The following is a 13033-nucleotide window of genomic DNA, read 5'->3' on the forward strand; positions in this document are numbered from 1 at the left end:
GACAGGGGTCTTAACCATTCCGTAGTATAAAAAAAAAATAAAGAGAAGTCTGGTAATACATACACAATAATACATTTACATAAATTTTAAATTTCCTTCTATCATCTAACTATTTTACCTAACACAGCCACCTCTTTCCTAATAGGCTGCTGCCTGCCCCTTCTTTAAGGTCTGAAGAAGGCCATTGCTTTATTCATCAAAACCATTCTTTCTTTTAATAGCTTTTCACCTACTTATAAAAATATCTCATACTGGCTCTTTGGAGTAGCTAATAGCTCCTTTATTACATCTACAAATATTGCCTTAGCAGTTCTAAGTACGTAACACAGAAGAACACGAGTCTCACACAGGTCTTTATTGTCAAGTAAGCCTCTTTCAGCTTGTTTACTAATCATGCAGAAACATTTTCAGCTCTGCAGATGCTTTTATAACTCTTTAGAAAATGAAATACTGTTCCTAATTTAATTCAAAAAGCTCTGAGAAAGATGTCATCTTCATTATATACTCCAGGTATCTCTAATGTATCCACCCCACTCTAATGTATCTAATGTACACTACCCCACTTGCCATTTTTACTACACTCAACCTGAAAATATAGAGCAAAATTTTCATTCACCTCTGTGTAAAAACAGTTTTTAGGGGTCCACAAGGCCCTAACCGTCAATGACATGTAGAAAAAATCCCAGCTTGACTTTGTGATTTCCCTTTATCTCTGTTCCAGCACTTAACCAAAATAGAATAAAATCTGCATCCTTTACTTCCCTAGAGATGTTCATCTCATTCTTAGCCACTAGATGGAGCTGCGCATATAGCAAGCATAGAATATGCAGAATGTATAGATCAAACGTTGTGGACTACTAGGCCATTTCAGGAGGTCAAGAAGGCACACTAGGCCAGAAGAAACAAGGTGTCCAAGAAAAGTTTTTTTCCAATCGTGACTGCACTGTTAATCTGTGGTGTAGTCTCTGTACATGTGTTACACAAAGTTGGCCCAAACAATAGGTTTGTTCACTTTTAATAAAAGCAGGCCAAATAGCAGATGTTGCAAACTATATTGGAACAGCAACACTAGGTCTGAAAAGCCAAGCTAACACTCTCCCTTCTCTTCTTCTTCACAGAGACTTAAAAAGTAACAACGTTCTCCTGGATAACTCTGGCCACATTAAGATTGCTGACTTTGGCCTGGCACGCATGAGAAAGAGCAAAGTCTGTGCAGACACTCAATCTGCTGCACCCTCCCAGGAGTCTGAGGAAATGCAGAGTGGCTATCACGAGGACTTTACAGGTTTTCGCTGCGTTCTCCTTCAGATGTCATGTACCCGCCACCTATATGGGTATGTTGGAGATGATTCACAGCTCAAGGACTTAATATTTCAGGTAAGTAAAAAGCCATCTCTTGCCAGACAAGGAAAAAAGTTTATTTATTCTGTTAATTTTTTAAATTGGGTAGAATAAATATTCTTAATGATTGCTTTGTGACCTTGATTGTGACCAACTTTCTAACACATTTTTATTTTTTCAAATCAATAGTGCAAGCCTGAAAATAAGCCTTCAGCCAGAAAATTGCGACAGCATCCCTTCTTTGCATCGATCAACTGGGATGAATTGGAGGCTGGGAACATAAGTCCACCATATACCATGCCACAAGTAAGTATATGAATTATAAATGACATTTTTTTCTGTAGTTAAGATAAAGGGTAATAAACATTGTTTAGAAACTACCCTTTACAGTTATAATAATATAATCTATATATATCTTAATGCAGGTGTCTAATCCTTATTGGTCCATATTTTTGCAATAAACGTATTCAATACATATCAAATAATAGATCACCCACACATTAAGCTTTGTCCAATATTAATATGCAATATTAGGCATTATGTGAAATATTATTGTCTGTCTAACACTTGTTTATTTCTCTTTGTAGAGTCCACCAATAGACCGGTCACAGGTGATGAAAATGAAGACAGTCATCAACGAAAAGAAACATGGTCTTCACTTAGAAATCTCTGGATTTGACTTTGTTAGTGACCGATGGAGAGATCTGCAGCTGAGCCACTAGAACATCTTTTTCATTTCCAATGTAAGTACGGAATGCTGGGGAGATACACACTATGTGGATCTTCTTGGGATGAAGGTCTACGTATTTTTGTCCAGTATTAATATGCATAATAGAGATAGTAAGGGATTATCTGAAATTATTACTAACCATCTGTTATATGTTTTTCTCTCCATGTAGACCAACAATAGAGCGGTCACAGAAAAATTATGGCTTCAGCTTCACTAGTGACCGATGAAGAGATTTGAGGGAAATCTTTTCCTCTGTAGGTGATTTTACAGACATAATGATGTAAGTAGGAAATGCTGGGGAGATACACAGTATGCGGATCTTCTTGGGATGAAGGTCTACGTATTTTTGTCCAGTAATAATTTGCATAATATAATTAGTAAGGGATTATCTGAAATTATTACTAACCATCTCTTATTATATTTTTTTCTTTTCATGTAGACCAACAATAGAGCAGTCACAGAAAGGTATTGGATTCAGCTTCACTAGTGACCGATGAAGAGATTTGAGGGAAATCTTTTCCTCTGTAGGTGATTTTACAGACACAATGATGTAAGTATGAAATGCTGGGGAGATACACAGTATGCGGATCTTCTTGGGATGAAGGTCTACGTATTTTTGTCCATTATTAATATGCATAATAGAAACAGCGGGGGATTATCTGAAATTATTACTAACCATCTGTTATGTGTTTGTTCTTTCCATGTAGACCAACAATAGAGCGGTCACAGAAAAATAATGGATTCAACTTCGCCAGTGACTGATGGAAGAGATCTGCAGGAAATCTTTGCGACTGTCGTGATTTTACAGACATATTGATGTACTTCTGGATACTCTCCTCTTTAAATATATGTGCAGAGATACCAGACATCCAGTTGCCAAGAATGAGACCTAGCACATCAGGAGTTCCACCTTTTATATGTGTAATACAACTCCAAAGTTTTCAGCTATCAACAGGCACATACGGCATGAAATTGTGTCCATATATTGAGAAAAGGCAGCTGTACATGCCCTTTGTAAATATTATAAGCATAAATAAAGATAGATAAAACCATGTGAGTGGTGATGTGTCTCTTTTTTAAAGCTAATGTTAGTAACTATGTATGTATGAAGTTGAGGAGTGAATTAAACAATGACGGTCCATATACATTACTGCCCCCCAATTACAATATATGTAAAAGGATTATTAGAGGGGCGAGGGAAGAAGCAATTAATAGCTACAGTGCAGTGGATATAAATAACAATCACCCTTTTAAATATCAACATTTTGTTGTTTGGTGGCCTGAAATAATAAAATGTTTATCCCAGCCGATTGTGTAAGTATATATATATATATATATATATATATATATATATATATAAACAGGTTGACATTCAAAAATACGGCAACCTCTGGACTTGAGAAGTGCCTGATTTTCTAAAATTCTGCATTTTTTACGGTTATATATATGCTGTATATATTTAACAGAATGACTACCTGTACAGTCCTTTAAATGGATGCTGAACCCATAACGGGGCTATACAGCAGCAGATAAATGAGAAGGAATGAGCAGGAAAGCACAAGCAGGCAAGACCCAACAGCTGATTCTGGAGTACAGCTCCATCAAAACATAAACGGCGCCTCCAGAAAACAGTGTAAATTTGAACATGCCCTCCAAAATCAATCCCGGAACCTGAATATCGATGGCCGGATGTAAACCTGTAATCATCTATAACAGTAACAGTTCATGAACAAAAAATAAAATAGAAAAGCACTGAGAAGGGTAAAGAATTAACGCTATCCTAAAAAAATACTTGTCAGCTTGATCAGTGTATGCACACAAGCTAGATAAATTACAATATTCTAGAGATGTTTAAATACAATGCATTACTCTTTGTATAATCAGCATTAAAAAGGTGAAGGTAGTTCCAGCCTCCCCTACCCTAGTAAAGATTAGCTTTTTTATTTTGTCTCTGTTGATGATGTTTCCTTTTTCCCTAACTGGTAAAACCATTTTCACTATGAAAGTAAATAAGGATAAATCTCACTAACAGTGTCCTGCACATTCTATCCAAAATGACAATTTCCTGGGAAAAAGCATAAAAATTAGGAATTATGACTAGAGATTGGTATAATGGCCACATCATTTTTACATCAATTGTAGAACTACAAATCCCAGCACATTATAAATGTATAAGGTGTAGAAAATATAATATGTATGGAATAATATATTCAGCATTGCCAGTGATGACAATGGTTCATAGGCACTACTTAGGAAGTTTTAAAAAGGGCCGAGTCTAAAATTGTGTACAGGTGATGCTTCAGCATTTATTTGTGTTGCTGCAAAATTTGGGATATGGCTTTATTGAAGTGGGAATGTTTAGACAGGTGTACCCGGTAAAAATCACATGTCATATCATTCACTGCCATTGGTATTGGGAGATACTGCCAGAACCAGCTAGATATTGCCAACATACAGATATTAACTATTATTATTAAACAGGATTTATATAGAGCCAACATATTACGCAGCGCTGTACAATAAAGGGACTAGAGACAGATTCTAATATTAAGCAGTTACTCCAGTAACAGTGACATTCACCAGTAACAAGCCTCTAAGTGACAATACATTCACCAGCAGCAGACCCCTTTTGACACGAACATTCACCAAAAACCGGCCCTTTATGACATGGCATTAACATTCACCATTAATGAATTAACATTCATCATTAACTAACAGCAACATTCACCATTAACAGGCCTTTTTTGTCATGGCATTATTATTCACTATTAACAAGCCCTTTATGTCATGGCATTAACATTCACCATTAACAGGCCTATTAGCAACAGAGTCATGTACCCCTGAGGAAGCCTAATTTGGGTGAAACGCGTCGGGGACTTATATGGAAAATACGGTTATATTATTGTTACTTTTTCCATATATCACTGTTTCCAATTGTGTTAGCAGTACCCCGTCTAGTGAACTTTCCTACTTCTGTGACTTACAACAGAGCTAGGGGAGACAAACACATTTAGTTTTATACGATTTATTTTGGTTAAATATTTACATGTATGATTTTACTATGTATGAATTTAATACATGAAAGCAAGAAAAAGGGTGAGAACCCAGGAGCTTGTACCTTTTAAAACAATTCAGTAACAGAATCTTCTATGCTTCTGTCCTAAAAGGCCCCTGTACAGACCTGAAGTCCTGTGCTGTCCTGTGCTGGCCTGATTTAGAGGCTCCTGGTGATTAGGGTGTGGGGCCCACACTTTGCACCTCTCTTTGTCCACCTTTGATGTCAGTGATGTGTCTTGTAGTGATGTAGGGGTCAGAGAAAGGGACCACATCTTGGGAAAGAAGACACAGGCAATCTAATGCTACCAAAAGTGTCAAAAGCCCACAGAGAGGTAAAGGCGCTCGTCTATTGCAGGACGCTCTAGCTGAATCTTTTACTTTAGCCTTTAAGTTGTAAGTTGTGAGCCAAGTTTGTAAGAGATCAACAAATATGATGTCAAAAGAGAAAAAAAAAGAAAGAAACAAAATGTAATTTTGGGTTACTCCATTACAGAATTGCATGATAAAACTGAAAAAAAAACTAAAAATGGTAACCTAGTAAGAACAGTCAGATCATTATTTCATTCTTGATCTCAAGATCATGAATAAAAGTCACAATGATTTAAGCTGATGGTCACTTTTGAAATGGGCAAACACATTAACATTTCTATTTTATTTGAATTTATTGGTTTGCCAGACCTCTAATGGCAGTTATCCAATGCACTGCCATGATGTGTAGTTATATGCTAGACAAACAGTTGTACTATGTTTTATAACATAATTAATTTGTTTCTTTTACACAATGTGTGTATTGTACTCAGTAGGGCATGGCAACTCTTGCTGTTCCATTGTCAGTTTTCAGCTAGCTACACGTAGGAGTGGAGAGCTTGCATGGTAGCTGATCTGGTGTATATTGACAGTGGAGGGTCCCAAAATCTGAGATTCTCAAGTAAAATATGTAGCATAGCACCAGCTAAAAACCAGGGCTAGAGAAAAGACTACAATTTCTCATTTAAGTTTCTCAGTCTCGAGGCAAGTGTCAGAAGATCCGAGCAGCTGCAGAAAAATCCTATAATGACAGAATAAATGTGCCTGATTTAATAAAGCTCTCCAAGGCTGGAGAGAATACTCTTTTATCAGTGAAGCTGGGTGGTCAATCAAACCCCTAATGGTTTTCTTACTAGTCATTTGCTGTTTGCTAGCAAATGTTTTGAATCCTGGACCAGAACAATTTAAAATTTGCCGGGTCACCCAGCTTCACTACTTTAAGGGTATCCTCTCCAGCCTTGGATAGCTTTAATAAATCAGGCCTAATGTTTGAACAGAAAATGAGTCATAGTGATATGTCATAAAACAAGTCTAAACCCAGGCAAAAATTAAAAATTGTAATACATGTTGCTACTATACTTTCCTCCTTCCTGCCAATGTCCCTAGCCAGTAGTAAGTTAATCCATATATTTTAAAAAATTTTAACATTTTGTAAAGATAAAAAAATTAAAGAATCATGTTTATTGTTAATTGGTGTCAAATTGATTGCATTTAAAGTCCCACTATCTTTGTAAATTCAAAAAAATAATAGAAATAGTCAACCTGCCAAATAGAGAAATCCAGTAACAGGAATTTGCACAAGGAAAGAGCAATACATAAATGGGTTTATTATTTGTTTTTATAAAAATTGCACTTTTAGGGCATAACAACCTACAAACGTTCCAGAAGCCGAGGTGGATGATCTGTCAGTAGATTTGTGATTTAATGTCCAAATTAATTAGTGATTTCTGATTTATACACAAAAGCTATAGTAAGGACCCAGTAAGGTGACAACTTCTTCTTCCAAATATGAAATGCAGGGTGTCATCTCTCCAACCCTACTCTGCAATGGAACAGTAAAAAACAGAAATCTATCAAGTCTTCTCTGTTGCCCTTGTTTTACACTACTGATTTTTTCCTTTGACATCAACAATGACAGTGATCAATTAAAAAAAAGAATGGGGGGGCGTGGCCTAGCCAGCGATCATGATGGACGTGTAGCTCTGGAGCTCCGCGGACGCCGGCCACAATCCAGCGATTATCGGGCACATACTTACCCATCCATGGGCAAGCAACGAAAGGCTAGAGTGGGGAGGTTTCCCCCGACCCCAGCACCGCTTCCAGCCTCCGCACAGCCCTCTATTAGGGCTTACATACAGGATCCCTCGCCGGCGTCCTCCGCCTAGGGCAAGATGGCGCCGACTCCATCCCCGCACACGTGGCAGCGGGGAGAGAGAGAGCAGATGTCAGCTCCGGACGATGGGGACACGCAGCTGGCAGCTCTCTCCACGGCCAGAGGGGGATCAGAATCGTCTTCCCCCCGTGATTCCAGATCCTCAACGCCAGACCCGGTGAGTCCCTCCGTGCATATAGGGGGATATTGCTCCCCTGCTGCCTCCTCACAGGGAGATTTTTGTCACCCAGCAGCCGTTCTAGGAGTGCCTGCAGATGAGGCCACACATGGAACACTACAGGAGGGGATTACTTTATCTACCCAGGTTGAGCCCCCAGCGAGGTCTGGGAAGGGGTTAACCCCGGACTCCCCCACAATAGCTCCAGACCCCACGGCTGGTACCCTTATTACTTCTGGGCATCGGGGGATGGGTGATAGAGCCATAAGGCACAAGGCCCTCTTAAGCACACCGGTGTGGAGAGAAGGGGGATTTACTGCGCAAGAAGTCTGTCCCAACCCCCCCTGGCATCAGTACCTACAGTCCCTACCAACTAAAGATGACTTCCAGAGATTAGTTGTGGATGTGCAGGCCACTTGTCATACTGAAATTGGGGCCTTGCGTGCTGACCTACAGTCTCTTGCTGGTAGAGTTGATGACCTAGATGAAACTGTTCATCAAGCAAAGGAGGATATTACCGTACTCTCCCATAAAGCTGAGGAAAGCGATCAGAAAATAAGGGAGCTACAGCGTTTAATAGAGGACATAGATAATAAATCCCGTCGGAATAATATTAGAGTGCGAGGTCTTCCTGAGGCTACCCGAGATAGTGATCTTAAACCGGTGCTGCAAGCTTTCTTTGCACAGGTCCTGGGGCGCCCGTCCATCCGTGAGGTGCAAATTCATAAGGCCTTTCAAACATCCAAGCAACCGGGGACTGCCACCAGACCTAGGGATGTTATCTGCCAACTAGTAGATGCAGATCTGAAAGATGAAATCATGGCTACAGCAAGAAACATGCGTAATCTTGAATTTGATGGGGCCCCTCTCCAGCTTTATCAGGACTTGTCATGGCACACACTTCAACAACGCCGCCTGTGGTCGGCGTCGGCCGACTCTATGATGTTAGTCATGTGTACTTTTGGTTTAAATCTGCTGGCCCTCTGGGCCCACGGTTCCTTTGGGTGGGGATGTGCATCTGCTCAACATGATTGTTCCCTGCCCCCATTGTGGGGTATGCAGGGACCAGCGGATGCTAATCCCTTCCATATCGCCGATAGGCGAGTGTTAACTTACTGGTTAGCTTTTTCCTTTTGGTTTTCTATTTTTATTTCTATTGATATGCCGTTTTATATTCACCCCCTCTTCCTCCCTTCCTTTCCTGTATGTAACATTATGTGTGATGGTGGGCGGCTCTACAGATCTTTCCACCGTTTTTTTCCAGGACATACCTGTACAGGGGTGGTTCTGACTGCGGTGTTCTGGTCTTCTTATGGTCCTGATGGCTGCTAAGATTTTATCTTTTAATGTCCGGGGATTAAATTCTAACACGAAACGAAAACTAGCCCTAAGGGAGTTTAAATGTTTATCCCCTGAAGTTGTCTTCCTACAGGAGACCCATTTTGATAATACGGGCACTTTAAATTTTGCCTCCAGACTTTATCAACAGTCTTATCTGGCTAACTCCCCATGTAAGAAAAAGGCCGGAGTAGCGGTCCTCTTGAAGGACTCACTTCATTTTGTTCTTTCTGGGTCTATAATTGATACGGAGGGGAGATACATTATTTTGAATGGGACTGTACAAGGAGTATCTATCACGGTATGCAACGTATATGCCCCTAATAATGGTCAGATTCAATTTCTCAGCAAGGTTTTGTCCCTTCTTACAAAATTTGACCACACCTATTTGATAGTGGGAGGTGACTTTAATTTGGTCTTTTCTCCCACCCAGGATAGACATACCCTTCTCCATTCCAGGCCCTCAGCGCAGGTAATCAGTCAGTCCAGGGTGTTTAGACAACTGATCAGAAGGTACCAACTCTATGATAACTGGCGAATTCATCACCCCTCTGGGAGACAATACTCCTTCTACTCCCCACCACATGGTACCCACACCCGTATAGACTATTTGTTTACCAACCTCCCTCTCCTGAGGAACAGTATTTCTGCAGAGGTACATCCAATCACCTGGTCTGACCATGCTCCCATTACGTTAGATGTCCTCCTTTCTCTTAAATCGACGAGAATCTGCCATTGGAGGCTGAATGAATATTTGGTTAAACATCCAGAAACCAAGTCCTCCCTATCTGCCACTTTAAGATTCTTTTTCAGGGAAAATGAAGGTTCAGTTGCACACACGTCTACGCTGTGGGAGGCACATAAAGCAGTATTCAGGGGTCATTGCATAGCTCTGGGCTCCAGATTGAAACGAGACTCCCCATGATTAAACCCGAATATCTAGAGCAACTTAACACCCCCATTACAGAGGAGGAACTTACGACAATTATAACCCAATTGCCATCCTCTAAAGCCCCAGGCCCGGACGGCTTGTCCTATCTATATTATAAAACATTTTTGCCGGAACTCTCCTCATATCTTCTTAAGCTATTCAATGATTTTTTGAAAGGCAAGCCGATTCCTCCCTCCATGTTGATGTTCCATATCACGGTGATACCAAAACCGGACAAGGACCCGTTAGATTGTTCGAATTATAGAGCGATAGCCCTTTTAAACTCCGACCTAAAAATCTTTACGAAAAGACTAGACTGTCTAGGTTCCTCCCTGCTCTCATCCATGGGGATCAAACGGGTTTTATCCCATTTAGACAAGCGGGGGATAATACCAGTAGGGTGATTAATATCATAGATATTATTAATAAACGGAAATCCCCATCCTTGATACTTAGTTTGGATGCCGAAAAGGCGTTTGATCGCCTCAGTTGGCCGTTTCTCTTTTCTACCCTGCACAAAATGGGCTTTACAGGCCCCTTTGTTAGGGCAATTAAGTCCTTGTACACGGCCCCATCGGCTTCAGTTAAGCTGTCCCATGCATCCTCCGCTTTGTTCACGATTAAAAAAGGAACGAGGCAGGGGTGCCCTTTGTCGCCCCTGCTTTTCGCCTTGTGTATAGAGCCCCTGGCGGCCTGTATCCGCTCCAATCCCGATATACATGGGATTTCAGTGAAAGGGAGAGAATATAAGCTCTCTTTATATGCTGATGATATCCTATTGACTTTGTCCCAACCGCTTATTTCTCTCCCCAATTTATGGAATGAGTTGAGGATGTATGGTGAAGTCGCAGGATTTAAGATTAACTCATCTAAAACAGAAGCTTTGCCTCTTCATATTCCCACGCTGGATCTGCAGCCCTTGCGAGCCTCTTTTGCCTTTATCTGGCAGGAGCGCTCCCTCCGCTACCTAGGGACACACATTACCCCCACTTATTCTCAATTGTACCCCTGCAACTTTCCTCCTTTGTTTCGGGAGGTGACTAATTTTTTGAGGAAGTGGCGGAACCACCCCCTGTCGTTGCCAGGTAGAGTTGCCTCGGTTAAAATGATGCTCCTCCCCAAATTGCTTTATTTATTTGAGACGTTGACAGTTAAAGTGCCGCCTCCAGCTCTGAAAAGAGTCCAAACAGATTTTCTGTGGTTTATCTGGGCCTATAAAAGACACAGAGTAGCACAGCGTATTGTCTGTACTCCCAAGGAGAATGGAGGGTTGGGGGCGCCGGATATTTATAAGTATTATCTGGCGGCCCATTTATGGCATCTTTTGCAGTGGGCTTCCCCATATCCCCCTAGTATTTGTGTAGAGTTGGAGATGGATTGGATAGCCCCTACTCTTCCCAATGTTATTTTGTGGAGCTCCTCCTTGCTGTTAGCGGACTCTGATTTGACGGCGCCTATGGTTTTCACGAGGAACCTGTGGAGAGCTTGCAAAACTAAATATAATCTAGCATCCTCCCCCTTGCGGTTAACCTCCATAATCTTTAACCCACAAATACCTGATAGCCTTTCAAGTTCAATGGCTGGCCCTTGGAAAGACAGGGGTTTGTATCAAATCAGACATATCCTGCACCCAGTTCAGCGGAGGCTACTTTCCTTTACTGAGCTGACTGATAGAGTTGAACTACCTCGGGCCTCTTTCTACGCCTATTTACAGATAAGGCATTATGTCCTATCCTTACAACCCTCAGCCACCTTCCGGGCCCTCATGAAACACATTGTCAGACCCCCCAAAATTAGGGATTTTTTGCTGTCTGATTGATGATGAAAAAATGGCCACTGTGACTGGGAAGCCGATATGTGTTCGACCCAGAGTGGATACTTTGCCCATCAGCACCAGGATGAAATGGTTTGCTGGATCACCCAGCTTCACTGATGAAAGTGTATTCTCTCCAGTCCTGGAGAGCTTTAATAAATCGGGCCCTATGAGTCTATCCAGCAATGACTGTGCTGTGCATTTTCCATAGGCGTATTTCATTTTGTAGAAATTTTATAGAAATAAAATTATTTCTCAGTTGATATTTGTGGTGAGTTTGTAGTGTAGTCACTAAGGCTTCATTCATGTTCAAGAATAAATGTAGTTTAGAAACACTTCCACTGTCTTGAGGTGGAGGAGAGCTGTAGGAGGACAAGGTCAGGTGAGGATGGCAAGGCAATTTGCCACACACAAGATGGCCACTTCTATACATATAATGAATGCTCTATTTTTCCTTCATCTATGGCCAGTGATCCACAAAAGAATATGATTGTTAAGGAGCTCTTGACAGGTTTCACATTTCTATAAACATTTTCAAACTTACAAGGATATAAAATGAAAGATTTTGTTTAAGTATGAGCATTTTATGTAAGCTATTTGCAATATTTGAAATATGCATGTTTTCTGCATGTTTGCATGTTTGCATGTGAAATATTGATAACATGGATGTACATTCTGGTATTCAATATTGGAATCCAAAATATAAACTCTCATTTAACAAAAGAAATGTATTGATGCACTTTGTCTGGGTCTAATTGTTCTATTTATACTTTTGACCAGGATATTAGTAGGTTGGTGGGGTAATGCAGAGTTATAGTTATAATTTTAGGGAAACCTTCCAGGCTTGTAATTTATGCTTGGTGGAAAGACCAAAAACTCTGATAAACTATATGAAATGACTTGATGGATGTTTGAGTCAATAGGAGTTAATGTTGCATTTGACCTTTAATTTATCTAAGCTTAAACTTAATCCACTCTTTTGCTCTACTTGAACAAGCAGAGATGGTCTTTGGACTTGGTGTCATAGAAACATAATTTGGGCATTGTTTGCTAACACGACAGAGCTGTTCCATACAACTTAGAAAAAATGTATAGAAATCTGCCACAATGATTACTTAAAATGTGTTTGCAGTTACTTTATTGTGGTATGGTAAGAAAAAAAATCTAATATCATTTTTATATATTATGTATAAATTAGGCATGTTGTCAGGTAATATGAAATGGTATTATTAACAATTAAAACCTGTCACTCCATAAATAATGAAGCTGCATACTATCAATCGCCTCCTCCTTTTGTTTATGGTTGCTGTAGGGGGTAGATTGTGGAAGCGTTATTGTTACATATATTGAAGACGACCAGTGAAATTTAAGTCACACGTAATTTCTCATGACTAATCTGCAGGTAATTTCAATAGTACCAGGGAAAGGGCATAGGAATAAAAACTAGCACAAAAGTCACAATAAAA

Source organism: Pyxicephalus adspersus, chromosome 4 (genome assembly GCF_032062135.1).
Source record: "Pyxicephalus adspersus chromosome 4, UCB_Pads_2.0, whole genome shotgun sequence".
In the NCBI taxonomy this organism is placed as follows: Eukaryota; Metazoa; Chordata; class Amphibia; order Anura; family Pyxicephalidae; genus Pyxicephalus; species Pyxicephalus adspersus.